Raw genomic sequence first — 17,308 nt, forward strand, 5'->3', positions numbered from 1 at the left:
CATTGTGATGACAAGGATCGTTGAGCATTGTGATGAAAGGTGTCATGGAGCATTGTGATGACAAGGGCCATGGAACATTGTGATCAAATGGTTTATGGAACGGTGTGATGAAAGTGGTCATGGATCATTGTGATGACAAGTGTCCTGGAGCGTAGTGATGACATTTTCATGGAGCATTGTTATGACACAGGCATGGAGAATTGTGATGAGAAGAGTTCTGGAGCATTGAGATGACAAAGGTATGGAGCATTGTGATTACAGGGGCCATGGAACATTTGATGACAAGTGCATGGAGTATTGTGATGACAAAGGGCATGGAGCATTGTGATGAAAGTGGTACTAGAGAATTGTGATGACAGGGGTCATGGAGCATTGTGATGACAAGGGCCATGGAGCATTGTGATGACAGGGGTCATGGGGCATTGTGATGAAAGGGGGCATGGGACATTGTGATGACAGTGGGAATGGATCATTGTGATTACAGGGATCATGGAGCATTGTGATGACAGGGGCATGGGACATTGTGATGAAAGTGGTCATGGAGCATTGTGATGAAAGGGGTCAAGGGGAAAATTGATGACAATGGCTATGGGGCATTTTGATGAATGTGGTCATGGAGCACTGTGAGGCAAGTGGTCATGCAGCATTGTGATGAAAAGCACATTGGAGCATTGTGATGACAAGGGCCAAGGAGCATTGTGATCAAATGGGTTATGGAGCATTGTGAGGAAAGTGGTCATGGAACATTGTTAAGAAAGGGGACACGGAACATTGAGATCAAAGGGGTCATAGGACATTGTGATGACAAGGGCCATGGAGCATTGTGATGAAAGGGTTTATGGAACACTGTAATTACAGGAGCCATGGAGAATTGTGAAGATAAAGGCCATGGAACATTGTGATGACAGGCGTCATGGAGCATTGTGATGAAAGGGGTCATGGATCATTTCGATGTCAGGGGTCATGTAGCATTGTGATGACAATGGTCATGGAGCATTGTGAAGAAAGTGGTCATGGAGAATTGTGATGAAAAGTGCTATGGAGCATTGTGATGACAAGAGCCATGGAGCATTGTGATCAAATGGGTTATCGAGGATTGTGATGAATGTGGTCATGGAGGATTGTGATGAAAGGGGACATAGAGCATTGAGATAAAAGGGGTCAAGGGACATTGTGATGACAAGGGCCATGGAGCATTGTGATGAAAGGGGTCATGGAGCATTGTGATGAAAAGCACCATGGAGTATTGTGATGACAAGAGTCTTGGAGCATTGTGATGACATTTTCATGGAGCATTGTGATGACATGGGCATGGAGATTTGTGATTACAGGGGCCATGGAGCATTTGATGACAAGGGCATGGACCATTGTGATGAAAATGGTCATGGAGCATTGTGATGAAAGGGGTCAAGGGGAAAATTGATGACAATGGCTATGGGGCATTTTGATGAATGTGGTCTTGGAGCACTGTGAGGCAAGTGTTCATGCAGCATTGTGATGAAAAGCGCATTGGAGCATTGTGATGACAAGGGCCAAGGAGCACTGTGATCAAATGGGTTATGGAGCATTGTGATGAAAGTGGTCATGGAACATTGTTAAGAAAGGGGACACGGAACATTGAGATAAAAGGGGTCATAGGACATTGTGATGACAAGGGCCATGGAGCATTGTGATGAAAGGGTTTATGGAACACTGTAATTACAGGAGCCATGGAGAATTGTGAAGATAAAGGCCATGGAACATTGTGATGACAGGCATCATGGAGCATTGTGATAAAAGGAGTCATGGATCATTGCGATGTCAGGGGTCATGTAGCATTGTGATGATAGAGGCATAGAGCATTGTGATGACAATGGTCATGGAGCATTGTGATGAAAGGGGACATGGAGCAATGAGATAAAAGGGGTCATGGGACATTGTGATGACAGGGGCCATGGAGCATTGTGATGAAAGGAATTATGGAGCACTGTAATTACAGTAGCCATGGAGAAATGTGAAGACAAAGGCCATGGAACATTGTGATGACAGGCATCATTGAGCATTGTGATGAAAGGGGTCATGGATCATTGCGATGTCAGGGGTTATGTAGCATTGTGATGACAATGGTCATGGAGCTTTGTGAAGAAAGTGGTCATGGAGCATTGTGATGAAAAGCACCATGGAGTATTGTGATGACAAGAGTCTTGGAGCATTGTGATGGCATTTTCATGGAGCATTGTGATGACATGGGCATGGAGATTTGTGATTACAGGGGCCATGGAGCATTTGATGACAAGGGCATGGACCATTGTGATGACAAGGGACACGGAGAAGTGTGATGAAAGTGGTCATGGAGCATTGTGATGAAAGGGGTCATGGATCATTGAGATTATAGGGTTCATGGAGCATTGTGATGGCAAGGGTCATGAAGCACTGTGATGACAGGGTTCATGGAGCATTGCGATGACAAGGGGCATGTAACATTGTGATAACCGGAGTCATGCGGCATTGTGATGACAGGGGGCATGGAGCATTGTGATTACAGGGATCATGGAGCATTGTGATGACAAAGGCATGGTGCATTGTGATGACCAAGCCATGGAGCATTGTGACGAAAGGGGTAATGGAGCATTGTGAGGAAAACTGTCATGGATCATTGTGATTACAGGGTTCATGGAGCATTGTGATGACAAGTGTCATGGAACTTTGAGATAAAGGGGGTCATCGGAAATTGTGATGACAAGGGCCAGGGAGCTTTGTGATGACAAGGGTCATGGAGCATTGTGATGACAGGAGTCATGGGGCACTGTGATGACAGTGGGCATGGAGCATTTTAATGAACGGGTTCATGAAGCACTGTGATTAGAGGCGACATGGAGCATTGTGATGACCAAGCCATGGAGCATTGTGATGAAAGGTGTCATGGAGCATTGTGATGACAAGAGTCCTGGAGCATTGTGATGGCATTTTCATGGAGCATTGGGATGACACGGGCATGGAGAATTGTGTTGAGAAGTGTGCTGGAGTATTGTGATGACAAGGGCATGGAGCCTTGTGATTGATTACAGGGGCCATAGAGCATTGTGATGACAAGGATATGGAACATTGTGATGAAAAGGGGCATGGAGCAATTTGATGAATGTGATACTGGAGCATTTTGATGAAAGGGGTCATGGATGTTTGTGATTACAGGGATCATGGAGCATTGTGATGGCAGGGGTCATGGGGCATTGTGAAGACAAGGGTCATGGAGCATTGTGATGGCAAGGGCCATGAGGCATTGTGATGACAGGAATCATGGGGCATAGTGATGACAGGGTGCGTGGAGCATTGTGATGAAAGTGGTCATGGAGCATTGTGATGACAGTGCTCATTGAGCATTGTGAGGACACGGTCATGGAGCCTTGTGATGAGATAACTTCTGGAGCATTTTGATGACAAGGGCCATGGAGCATTGGTGATGACATGACTTCTGGAGCATCGTGATGACAAGGGCATGGTGCATTGTGATGAGAAGTGGCATGGAGCACTGTGAAGAAAAGGGTAATGGAGCATTGTGCGGAAAGGTGTTATGGATCATTGTGATGACAGAGGTCATGGAGCATTGTGATGAAAGGGTCATTGTGCCTTGTTATGACAAGAGCCATGGAGTATTGTTTTTAAATGGGTTATGGAGCGTTGTGATGCAAGTGGTCATGGAGCATTGTGATGAAAAGCGCCATGGAGCATTGTGATGACACTGTCATGGAGAACTGGGATGACACGGGCATGGAGAATTGTGATGAGAAGAGTTCTGGAGCATTGTGATGACAGAGGCATGGAGCATTGTGATTACAGGGGCCATGGAGCATTGTGATGAAAGGTGTCATGGAGCATTGTGATTAAAGGGATCATGGGTCATTGTGATGACCAGGGCATGTAGCATTGTGATGACCATTGGCATGGAGCCTTGTGATGAATGGGATACTGGAGCATTGTGAGGAAACAGGCCATTGAGCATTGTGATGACAAGTGGCATGGAGCATTGTGATGAAAGTAGTATTGGAGCATTGTGAGGAAATGGTACATGGATCGTTGTGATTACAGGGATCATGGAGCATTGTGATGACAAGGGTCATGGTGCATTGTGATGACAGGTATCATGGAGCATTGTGATGAGAGGTTATTGGGCATTGTGATGACAGTGGTCATGGAGCATTGCGATGATAGGGGCAGGGAACATTGTGATGACAAAAGCCATGGAGCATTGCGATTACAGGGGTCATGGAACATTTTGATGATAGGGGCATGGAGCATTGTGATGACACTGCTCATAGACCATTGTGATGAAAGGGGTCATGGAGCTTTGAGATAAAATGGGTCATGGGACATTGTGACAACAAGGGTCATGGAGCATTTGATGACAAGGGAATGTAGCATTGTGATGACATGACTTCTGGAGCTTTTGGATGACAAGGGCATGGAGAATTGTGATTACAGGGGCCATGGAGCATTGTGATGACAACTGCATTCAGCATTGTGATGAAAAGAGGAGTGGAGCATTGTGACGAGAGGCGTACTGGAGAATTGTGAGGAAAGATGTCATGGATCATTGTGATTACAGCGATCATGGAGCATTGTGATGACAGGGTTCATGGAGCATTGTGATGAAAAGGGCCATGGAGCATTGTGATGATAGGGCCATGGAGAATTGTGATGACAATGGTCATGGAGCATAGTGATGAAAGGGGTCATGGAGCATTGAGGTAAAGTGGGTCATGGGACATTGTGATGACAAGGGCCATGGAGCATTGTGATCAAATGGGTTATGGAGCATTGTGATGAAAGTGGTCATGGAGCACTGAGATAAAAGGGGTCATGGGACATTGTAATGACAAGGGCCATGGAGCATTGTGATGAAAGAGTTCATGGAGCGTTGTGATGAAAGTGGTCATAGATAATTGTGATGAAATGCGCCATGGAGTATTGTGATGACAAGAGTCCTGGAGCATTGTGATGACATTTTTTCATGGAGCATTGTGATGACACGGGCATGGAGAATTGTGATGAGAAGAGTTCTGGAGCATTGTGATGACAAGGGCATGGAGCATTGTGATTACAAGGATCATGGAGCTTGTGATGACAAGGTTCATGGAGCATTGTGATGACAGAAGTCACATAGCATTATGATGACAAGGGCCATGGAGCATTGTGATGACAGGCATCATTGAGCATTGTGATGAAAGGGGTCATGGATCATTGCGATGTCAGGGGTTATGTAGCATTGTGATGACAATGGTCATGGAGCTTTGTGAAGAAAGTGGTCATGGAGCATTGTGATGAAAAGCACCATGGAGTATTGTGATGACAAGAGTCTTGGAGCATTGTGATGGCATTTTCATGGAGCATTGTGATGACATGGGCATGGAGATTTCTGATTACAGGGGCCATGGAGCATTTGATGACAAGGGCATGGACCATTGTGATGACAAGGGACACGGAGAAGTGTGATGAAAGTGGTCATGGAGCATTGTGATGAAAGGGGTCATGGATCATTGAGATTATAGGGTTCATGGAGCATTGTGATGGCAAGGGTCATGAAGCACTGTGATGACAGGGTTCATGGAGCATTGCGATGACAAGGGGCATGTAACATTGTGATAACCGGAGTCATGCGGCATTGTGATGACAGGGGGCATGGAGCATTGTGATGAAAAGCGGCATGGATCATTGTGATGAAAGGCGTCCTGGAGCATTGTGAGGAAAGGGGTCATGGATCATTGTGATTACAGGGATCATGGAGCATTGTGATGACAAAGGCATGGTGCATTGTGATGACCAAGCCATGGAGCATTGTGACGAAAGGGGTAATGGAGCATTGTGAGGAAAACTGTCATGGATCATTGTGATTACAGGGTTCATGGAGCATTGTGATGACAAGTGTCATGGAACTTTGAGATAAAGGGGGTCATCGGAAATTGTGATGACAAGGGCCAGGGAGCTTTGTGATGACAAGGGTCATGGAGCATTGTGATGACAGGAGTCATGGGGCACTGTGATGACAGTGGGCATGGAGCATTTTAATGAACGGGTTCATGAAGCACTGTGATTAGAGGCGACATGGAGCATTGTGATGACCAAGCCATGGAGCATTGTGATGAAAGGTGTCATGGAGCATTGTGATGACAAGAGTCCTGGAGCATTGTGATGGCATTTTCATGGAGCATTGGGATGACACGGGCATGGAGAATTGTGTTGAGAAGTGTGCTGGAGTATTGTGATGACAAGGGCATGGAGCCTTGTGATTGATTACAGGGGCCATAGAGCATTGTGATGACAAGGATATGGAACATTGTGATGAAAAGGGGCATGGAGCAATTTGATGAATGTGATACTGGAGCATTTTGATGAAAGGGGTCATGGATGTTTGTGATTACAGGGATCATGGAGCATTGTGATGGCAGGGGTCATGGGGCATTGTGAAGACAAGGGTCATGGAGCATTGTGATGGCAAGGGCCATGAGGCATTGTGATGACAGGAATCATGGGGCATAGTGATGACAGGGTGCGTGGAGCATTGTGATGAAAGTGGTCATGGAGCATTGTGATGACAGTGCTCATTGAGCATTGTGAGGACACGGTCATGGAGCCTTGTGATGAGATAACTTCTGGAGCATTTTGATGACAAGGGCCATGGAGCATTGGTGATGACATGACTTCTGGAGCATCGTGATGACAAGGGCATGGTGCATTGTGATGAGAAGTGGCATGGAGCACTGTGAAGAAAAGGGTAATGGAGCATTGTGCGGAAAGGTGTTATGGATCATTGTGATGACAGAGGTCATGGAGCATTGTGATGAAAGGGTCATTGTGCCTTGTTATGACAAGAGCCATGGAGTATTGTTTTTAAATGGGTTATGGAGCGTTGTGATGCAAGTGGTCATGGAGCATTGTGATGAAAAGCGCCATGGAGCACTGTGATGACACTGTCATGGAGAACTGGGATGACACGGGCATGGAGAATTGTGATGAGAAGAGTTCTGGAGCATTGTGATGACAGAGGCATGGAGCATTGTGATTACAGGGGCCATGGAGCATTGTGATGACAGGGGTCATGGGGCATTGTGATGAAAGGGGGCATGGGACATTGTGATGACAGTGGGAATTGATCATTGTGATTACAGGGATCATGGAGCATTGTGATGACAGGGGCCATGGAACATTGTGATCAAATGGGTTATGGAACGGTGTGATGAAAGTGGTCATGGATCATTGTGATGACAAGTGTCCTGGAGCGTAGTGATGACATTTTCATGGAGCATTGTTATGACACAGGCATGGAGAATTGTGATGAGAAGAGTTCTGGAGCATTGAGATGACAAAGGTATGGAGCATTGTGATTACAGGGGCCATGGAACATTTGATGACAAGTGCATGGAGTATTGTGATGACAAAGGGCATGGAGCATTGTGATGAAAGTGGTACTAGAGAATTGTGAGGACAGGGGTCATGGAGCATTGTGATGACAAGGGCCATGGAGCATTGTGATGACAGGGGTCATGGGGCATTGTGATGAAAGGGGGCATGGGACATTGTGATGACAGTGGGAATGGATCACTGTGATTACAGGGATCATGGAGCATTGTGATGACAGGGGCATGGGACATTGTGATGAAAGTGGTCATGGAGCATTGTGATGAAAGGGGTCAAGGGGAAAATTGATGACAATGGCTATGGGGCATTTTGATGAATGTGGTCATGGAGCACTGTGAGGCAAGTGGTCATGCAGCATTGTGATGAAAAGCACATTGGAGCATTGTGATGATAAGGGCCAAGGAGCATTGTGATCAAATGGGTTATGGAGCATTGTGAGGAAAGTGGTCATGGAACATTGTTAAGAAAGGGGACACGGAACATTGAGATAAAAGGGGTCATAGGACATTGTGATGACAAGGGCCATGGAGCATTGTGATGAAAGGGTTTATGGAACACTGTAATTACAGGAGCCATGGAGAATTGTGAAGATAAAGGCCATGGAACATTGTGATGACAGGCGTCATGGAGCATTGTGATGAAAGGGGTCATGGATCATTTCAATGTCAGGGGTCATGTAGCATTGTGATGACAATGGTCATGGAGCATTGTGAAGAAAGTGGTCATGGAGAATTGTGATGAAAAGTGCTATGGAGCATTGTGATGACAAGAGCCATGGAGCATTGTGATCAAATGGGTTATCGAGGATTGTGATGAATGTGGTCATGGAGGATTGTGATGAAAGGGGACATAGAGCATTGAGATAAAAGGGGTCAAGGGACATTGTGATGACAAGGGCCATGGAGCATTGTGATGAAAGGGGTCATGGAGCATTGTGATGAAAAGCACCATGGAGTATTGTGATGACAAGAGTCTTGGAGCATTGTGATGACATTTTCATGGAGCATTCTGATGACATGGGCATGGAGATTTGTGATTACAGGGGCCATGGGGCATTTTGATGAATGTGGTCTTGGAGCACTGTGAGGCAAGTGTTCATGCAGCATTGTGATGAAAAGCGCATTGGAGCATTGTGATGACAAGGGCCAAGGAGCACTGTGATCAAATGGGTTATGGAGCATTGTGATGAAAGTGGTCATGGAACATTGTTAAGAAAGGGGACACGGAACATTGAGATAAAAGGGGTCATAGGACATTGTGATGACAAGGGCCATGGAGCATTGTGATGAAAGGGTTTATGGAACACTGTAATTACAGGAGCCATGGAGAATTGTGAAGATAAAGGCCATGGAACATTGTGATGACAGGCATCATGGAGCATTGTGATAAAAGGAGTCATGGATCATTGCGATGTCAGGGGTCATGTAGCATTGTGATGATAGAGGCATAGAGCATTGTGATGACAATGGTCATGGAGCATTGTGATGAAAGGGGACATGGAGCATTGAGATAAAAGGGGTCATGGGACATTGTGATGACAGGGGCCATGGAGCATTGTGATGAAAGGAATTATGGAGCACTGTAATTACAGTAGCCATGGAGAAATGTGAAGACAAAGGCCATGGAACATTGTGATGACAGGCATCATTGAGCATTGTGATGAAAGGGGTCATGGATCATTGCGATGTCAGGGGTTATGTAGCATTGTGATGACAATGGTCATGGAGCTTTGTGAAGAAAGTGGTCATGGAGCATTGTGATGAAAAGCACCATGGAGTATTGTGATGACAAGAGTCTTGGAGCATTGTGATGGCATTTTCATGGAGCATTGTGATGACATGGGCATGGAGATTTGTGATTACAGGGGCCATGGAGCATTTGATGACAAGGGCATGGACCATTGTGATGACAAGGGACACGGAGAAGTGTGATGAAAGTGGTCATGGAGCATTGTGATGAAAGGGGTCATGGATCATTGAGATTATAGGGTTCATGGAGCATTGTGATGGCAAGGGTCATGAAGCACTGTGATGACAGGGTTCATGGAGCATTGCGATGACAAGGGGCATGTAACATTGTGATAACCGGAGTCATGCGGCATTGTGATGACAGGGGGCATGGAGCATTGTGATGAAAAGCTGCATGGATCATTGTGATGAAAGGCGTCCTGGAGCATTGTGAGGAAAGGGGTCATGGATCATTGTGATTACAGGGATCATGGAGCATTGTGATGACAAAGGCATGGTGCATTGTGATGACCAAGCCATGGAGCATTGTGACGAAAGGGGTAATGGAGCATTGTGAGGAAAACTGTCATGGATCATTGTGATTACAGGGTTCATGGAGCATTGTGATGACAAGTGTCATGGAACTTTGAGATAAAGGGGGTCATCGGAAATTGTGATGACAAGGGCCAGGGAGCTTTGTGATGACAAGGGTCATGGAGCATTGTGATGACAGGAGTCATGGGGCACTGTGATGACAGTGGGCATGGAGCATTTTAATGAACGGGTTCATGAAGCACTGTGATTAGAGGCGACATGGAGCATTGTGATGACCAAGCCATGGAGCATTGTGATGAAAGGTGTCATGGAGCATTGTGATGACAAGAGTCCTGGAGCATTGTGATGACATTTTCATGGAGCATTGGGATGACACGGGCATGGAGAATTGTGTTGAGAAGTGTGCTGGAGTATTGTGATGACAAGGGCATGGAGCCGTGTGATTACAGGGGCCATAGAGCATTGTGATGACAAGGATATGGAACATTGTGATGAAAAGGGGCATGGAGCAATTTGATGAATGTGATACTGGAGCATTTTGATGAAAGGGGTCATGGATGTTTGTGATTACAGGGATCATGGAGCATTGTGATGGCAGGGGTCATGAGGCATTGTGATGACAGGAATCATGGGGCATAGTGATGACAGGGTGTGTGGAGCATTGTGATGAAAGTGGTCATGGAGCATTGTGATGGCAGTGCTCATTGAGCATTGTGAGGACACGGTCATGGAGCCTTGTGATGAGATAACTTCTGGAGCATTTTGATGACAAGGGCCATGGAGCATTGGTGATGACATGACTTCTGGAGCATCGTGATGACAAGGGCATGGTGCATTGTGATGAGAAGTGGCATGGAGCACTGTGAAGAAAAGGGTAATGGAGCATTGTGCGGAAAGGTGTTATGGATCATTGTGATGACAGAGGTCATGGAGCATTGTGATGAAAGGGTCATTGTGCCTTGTTATGACAAGAGCCATGGAGTATTGTTATTAAATGGGTTATGGAGCGTTGTGATGCAAGTGGTCATGGAGCATTGTGATGAAAAGCGCCATGGAGCATTGTGATGACAAGAGTCTGCGAGCATTCTGATGACACTGTCATGGAGAACTGGGATGACACGGGCATGGAGAATTGTGATGAGAAGAGTTCTGGAGCATTGTGATGACAGAGGCATGGAGCATTGTGATTACAGGGGCCATGGAGCATTGTGATGAAAGGTGTCATGGAGCATTGTGAATAAAGGGATCATGGGTCATTGTGATGACCAGGGCATGTAGCATTGTGATGACCATTGGCATGGAGCCTTGTGATGAATGGGATACTGGAGCATTGTGAGGAAACAGGCCATTGAGCATTGTGATGACAAGTGGCATGGAGCATTGTGATGAAAGTAGTATTGGAGCATTGTGAGGAAATGGTACATGGATCGTTGTGATTACAGGGATCATGGAGCATTGTGATGACAAGGGTCATGGTGCATTGTGATGACAGGTATCACGGAGCATTGTGATGAGAGGTTATTGGGCATTGTGATGACAGTGGTCATGGAGCATTGCGATGATAGGGGCAGGGAACATTGTGATGACAAAAGCCATGGAGCATTGCGATTACAGGGGTCATGGAACATTTTGATGATAGGGGCATGGAGCATTGTGATGACACTGCTCATAGACCATTGTGATGAAAGGGGTCATGGAGCTTTGAGATAAAATGGGTCATGGGACATTGTGACAACAAGGGTCATGGAGCATTTGATGACAAGGGAATGTAGCATTGTGATGACATGACTTCTGGAGCTTTTGGATGACAAGGGCATGGAGAATTGTGATTACAGGGGCCATGGAGCATTGTGATGACAACTGCATTCAGCATTGTGATGAAAAGAGGAGTGGAGCATTGTGACGAGAGGCGTACTGGAGAATTGTGAGGAAAGATGTCATGGACCATTGTGATTACAGCGATCATGGAGCATTGTGATGACAGGGTTCATGGAGCATTGTGATGAAAAGGGCCATGGAGCATTGTGATCACAGGGGTCATGGAGCATTGTGATGATAGGGCCATGGAGAATTGTGATGACAATGGTCATGGAGCATAGTGATGAAAGGGGTCATGGAGCATTGAGGTAAAGTGGGTCATGCGACATTGTGATGACAAGGGCCATGGAGCATTGTGATCAAATGGGTTATGGAACATTGTGATGAAAGTGGTCATGGAGCACTGAGATAAAAGGGGTCATGGGACATTGTAATGACAAGGGCCATGGAGCATTGTGATGAAAGAGTTCATGGAGCGTTGTGATGAAAGTGGTCATAGATAATTGTGATGAAATGCGCCATGGAGTATTGTGATGACAAGAGTCCTGGAGCATTGTGATGACATTTTCATGGAGCATTGTGATGACACGGGCATGGAGAATTGTGATGAGAAGAGTTCTGGAGCATTGTGATGACAAGGGCATGGAGCATTGTGATTACAAGGATCATGGAGCTTGTGATGACAAGGTTCATGGAGCATTGTGATGACAGAAGTCACATAGCATTATGATGACAAGGGCCATGGAGCATTGTGATGACAGGGGTGATGGGGCATTGTGATGAAAAGCACCATGGAGCATTGTGATTAGAGGGGTCCTGGGGCATTGTGATGACAAGTGGCATGGAGCCCTGTGATGAAAGGGGTACTGGAGCATTGTTAGGAAATGGGCCATGGAGCACTGTGATGACAAGTGCATGGAGCATTGTGATGACAAGTGGCATGGAGAATTGTGATGAAACGGTTAATGGAGCATTGTGAGGAAAGGTGTTATGGATCACTGTTATGACAGGGGTCATGGAGCTTTGAGATGACAACGGCCATGGAGCATTGTGATGACAGTGGTCACGGGGATTTGTGATGACAGTGGGCATGGAGCATTGTAATGAACGGGTTCATGGAGCAATGTGATTACATACGACATGGAGCATTGTGATGACAAAACCATGGAGTATTCTGATGAAAGGGGTCATGGAGCATTGTGATGAAAAGTTTCATTGGGCCTTGTTATGACAAGAGCCATGGAACATTGTGATTAAGTGGTTTATGGAGCGTTGTGATGAAAGTGGTCATGGAGCATTGTGATTACAGGGGCCATGGAGCATTGTGATGAAAGGTGTCATGGAGCATTGTGATGAAAGGGATCATGGATCATTGTGATTACAAGGGCAAGTAGCATTGTGATGAGCATTGGCATGCAGCCTTGAGATAAATGGGTGACTGGAGCGTTGTGAGGAAACGGGCCATTGAGCATTGCGATGGCAAGGGCATGGAACATTGTGATGACAAGTGGCATGGAGCATTGTGATGAAAGAGGTATTGGAGCATTGTGAGGAAATGGTACATGGATCATTGTGATTACAGGGATCAAAGAGCATTGTGATGACAAGGGTCATGGAGCATTGTGATGACAGGGTCATGGAGCATAGAGATGACAAGGGCCATGGAGAATAGTGATGACAGTGGTCATCTGTACTTGTGATAATAGGGGTCATGGAACACTGTGATTACAGGGGCCATGGAGCATTCTGATGACAAAGGCCATGGAACATTGTGATGACAGGCATCACGGAGCATTGTGATGAAAGGGGTCAGGGATCACTGAGATGACAGGGGTCATGGAGCATTGTGATGATAGGGGCATTGAGCATTGTGATGACAATGGTCATAGACCATTGTGATAAAAGGGGTCATGGAGCATTGAGATAAAATGGGTCATGGGACATTGTGATGACAAGGATCGTTGAGCATTGTGATGAAAGGTGTCATGGAGCATTGTGATGACAAGGGCCATGGAACATTGTGATCAAATGGTTTATGGAACGGTGTGATGAAAGTGGTCATGGATCATTGTGATGACAAGTGTCCTGGAGCGTAGTGATGACATTTTCATGGAGCATTGTTATGACACAGGCATGGAGAATTGTGATGAGAAGAGTTCTGGAGCATTGAGATGACAAAGGTATGGAGCATTGTGATTACAGGGGCCATGGAACATTTGATGACAAGTGCATGGAGTATTGTGATGACAAAGGGCATGGAGCATTGTGATGAAAGCGGTACTAGAGAATTGGGATGACAGGGGTCATGGAGCATTGTGATGACAAGGGCCATGGAGCATTGTGATGACAGGGGTCATGGGGCATTGTGATGAAAGGGGGCATGGGACATTGTGATGACAGTGGGAATGGATCATTGTGATTACAGGGATCATGGAGCATTGTGATGACAGGGGCATGGGACATTGTGATGAAAGTGGTCATGGAGCATTGTGATGAAAGGGGTCAAGGGGAAAATTGATGACAATGGCTATGGGGCATTTTGATGAATGTGGTCATGGAGCACTGTGAGGCAAGTGGTCATGCAGCATTGTGATGAAAAGCACATTGGAGCATTGTGATGACAAGGGCCAAGGAGCATTGTGATCAAATGGGTTATGGAGCATTGTGAGGAAAGTGGTCATGGAACATTGTTAAGAAAGGGGACACGGAACATTGAGATAAAAGGGTTCATAGGACATTGTGATGACAAGGGCCATGGAGCATTGTGATGAAAGGGTTTATGGAACACTGTAATTACAGGAGCCATGGAGAATTGTGAAGATAAAGGCCATGGAACATTGTGATGACAGGCGTCATGGAGCATTGTGATGAAAGGGGTCATGGATCATTTCGATGTCAGGGGTCATGTAGCATTGTGATGACAATGGTCATGGAGCATTGTGAAGAAAGTGGTCATGGAGAATTGTGATGAAAAGTGCTATGGAGCATTGTGATGACAAGAGCCATGGAGCATTGTGATCAAATGGGTTATCGAGGATTGTGATGAATGTGGTCATGGAGGATTGTGATGAAAGGGGACATAGAGCATTGAGATAAAAGGGGTCAAGGGACATTGTGATGACAAGGGCCATGGAGCATTGTGATGAAAGGGGTCATGGAGCATTGTGATGAAAAGCACCATGGAGTGTTGCGATGACAAGAGTCTTGGAGCATTGTGATGACATTTTCATGGAGCATTGTGATGACATGGGCATGGAGATTTGTGATTACAGGGGCCATGGAGCATTTGATGACAAGGGCATGGACCATTGTGATGAAAATGGTCATGGAGCATTGTGATGAAAGGGGTCAAGGGGAAAATTGATGACAATGGCTATGGGGCATTTTGATGAATGTGGTCTTGGAGCACTGTGAGGCAAGTGTTCATGCAGCATTGTGATGAAAAGCGCATTGGAGCATTGTGATGACAAGGGCCAAGGAGCATTGTGATCAAATGGGTTATGGAGCATTGTGAGGAAAGTGGTCATGGAACATTGTTAAGAAAGGGGACACGGAACATTGAGATAAAAGGGGTCATAGGACATTGTGATGACAAGGGCCATGGAGCATTGTGATGAAAGGGTTTATGGAACACTGTAATTACAGGAGCCATGGAGAATTGTGAAGATAAAGGCCATGGAACATTGTGATGACAGGCATCATGGAGCATTGTGATAAAAGGAGTCATGGATCATTGCGATGTCAGGGGTCATGTAGCATTGTGATGATAGAGGCATAGAGCATTGTGATGACAATGGTCATGGAGCATTGTGATGAAAGGGGACATGGAGCATTGAGATAAAAGGGGTCATGGGACATTGTGATGACAGGGGCCATGGAGCATTGTGATGAAAGGAATTATGGAGCACTGTAATTACAGTAGCCATGGAGAAATGTGAAGACAAAGGCCATGGAACATTGTGATGACAGGCATCATTGAGCATTGTGATGAAAGGGGTCATGGATCATTGCGATATCAGGGGTTATGTAGCATTGTGATGACAATGGTCATGGAGCTTTGTGAAGAAAGTGGTCATGGAGCATTGTGATGAAAAGCACCATGGAGTATTGTGATGACAAGAGTCTTGGAGCATTTTGATGGCATTTTCATGGAGCATTGTGATGACATGGGCATGGAGATTTGTGATTACAGGGGCCATGGAGCATTTGATGACAAGGGCATGGACCATTGTGATGACAAGGGACACGGAGAAGTGTGATGAAAGTGGTCATGGAGCATTGTGATGAAAGGGGTCATGGATCATTGAGATTATAGGGTTCATGGAACATTGTGATGGCAAGGGTCATGAAGCACTGTGATGACAGGGTTCATGGAGCATTGCGATGACAAGGGGCATGTAACATTGTGATAACCGGAGTCATGCGGCATTGTGATGACAGGGGGCATGGAGCATTGTGATGAAAAGTGGCATGGATCATTGTGATGAAAGGCGTCCTGGAGCATTGTGAGGAAAGGGGTCATGGATCATTGTGATTACAGGGATCATGGAGCATTGTGATGACAAAGGCATGGTGCATTGTGATGACCAAGCCATGGAGCATTGTGATGAAAGGGGTAATGGAGCATTGTGAGGAAAACTGTCATGGATCATTGTGATGGCAAGGGTCATGAGCACTGTGATGACAGGGTTCATGGAGCATTGCGATGACAAGGGGCATGTAACATTGTGATAACCGGAGTCATGCGGCATTGTGATGACAGGGGTCATGGATCATTGTGATTACAGGGATCATGGAGCATTGTGATGACAAAGGCATGGTGCATTGTGATGACCAAGCCATGGAGCATTGTGACGAAAGGGGTAATGGAGCATTGTGAGGAAAACTGTCATGGATCATTGTGATTACAGGGTTCATGGAGCATTGTGATGACAAGTGTCATGGAACTTTGAGATAAAGGGGGTCATCGGAAATTGTGATGACAAGGGCCAGGGAGCTTTGTGATGACAAGGGTCATGGAGCATTGTGATGACAGGAGTCATGGGGCACTGTGATGACAGTGGGCATGGAGCATTTTAATGAACGGGTTCATGAAGCACTGTGATTAGAGGCGACATGGAGCATTGTGATGACCAAGCCATGGAGCATTGTGATGAAAGGTGTCATGGAGCATTGTGATGACAAGAGTCCTGGAGCATTGTGATGACATTTTCATGGAGCATTGGGATGACACGGGCATGGAGAATTGTGTTGAGAAGTGTGCTGGAGTATTGTGATGACAAGGGCATGGAGCCTTGTGATTACAGGGGCCATAGAGCATTGTGATGACAAGGATATGGAACATTGTGATGAAAAGGGGCATGGAGCAATTTGATGAATGTGATACTGGAGCATTTTGATGAAAGGGGTCATGGATGTTTGTGATTACAGGGATCATGGAGCATTGTGATGGCAGGGGTCATGGGGCATTGTGAAGACAAGGGTCATGGAGCATTGTGATGGCAAGGGCCATGAGGCATTGTGATGACAGGAATCATGGGGCATAGTGATGACAGGGTGCGTGGAGCATTGTGATGAAAGTGGTCATGGAGCATTGTGATGACAGTGCTCATTGAGCATTGTGAGGACACGGTCATGGAGCCTTGTGATGAGATAACTTCTGGAGCATTTTGATGACAAGGGCCATGGAGCATTGGTGATGACATGACTTCTGGAGCATCGTGATGACAAGGGCATGGTGCATTGTGATGAGAAGTGGCATGGAGCACTGTGAAGAAAAGGGTAATGGAGCATTGTGCGGAAAGGTGTTATGGATC

The sequence above is a fragment of the Balaenoptera borealis genome, assembly GCF_965194805.1.
Source record: "Balaenoptera borealis genome assembly, chromosome: 10".
In the NCBI taxonomy this organism is placed as follows: Eukaryota; Metazoa; Chordata; class Mammalia; order Artiodactyla; family Balaenopteridae; genus Balaenoptera; species Balaenoptera borealis.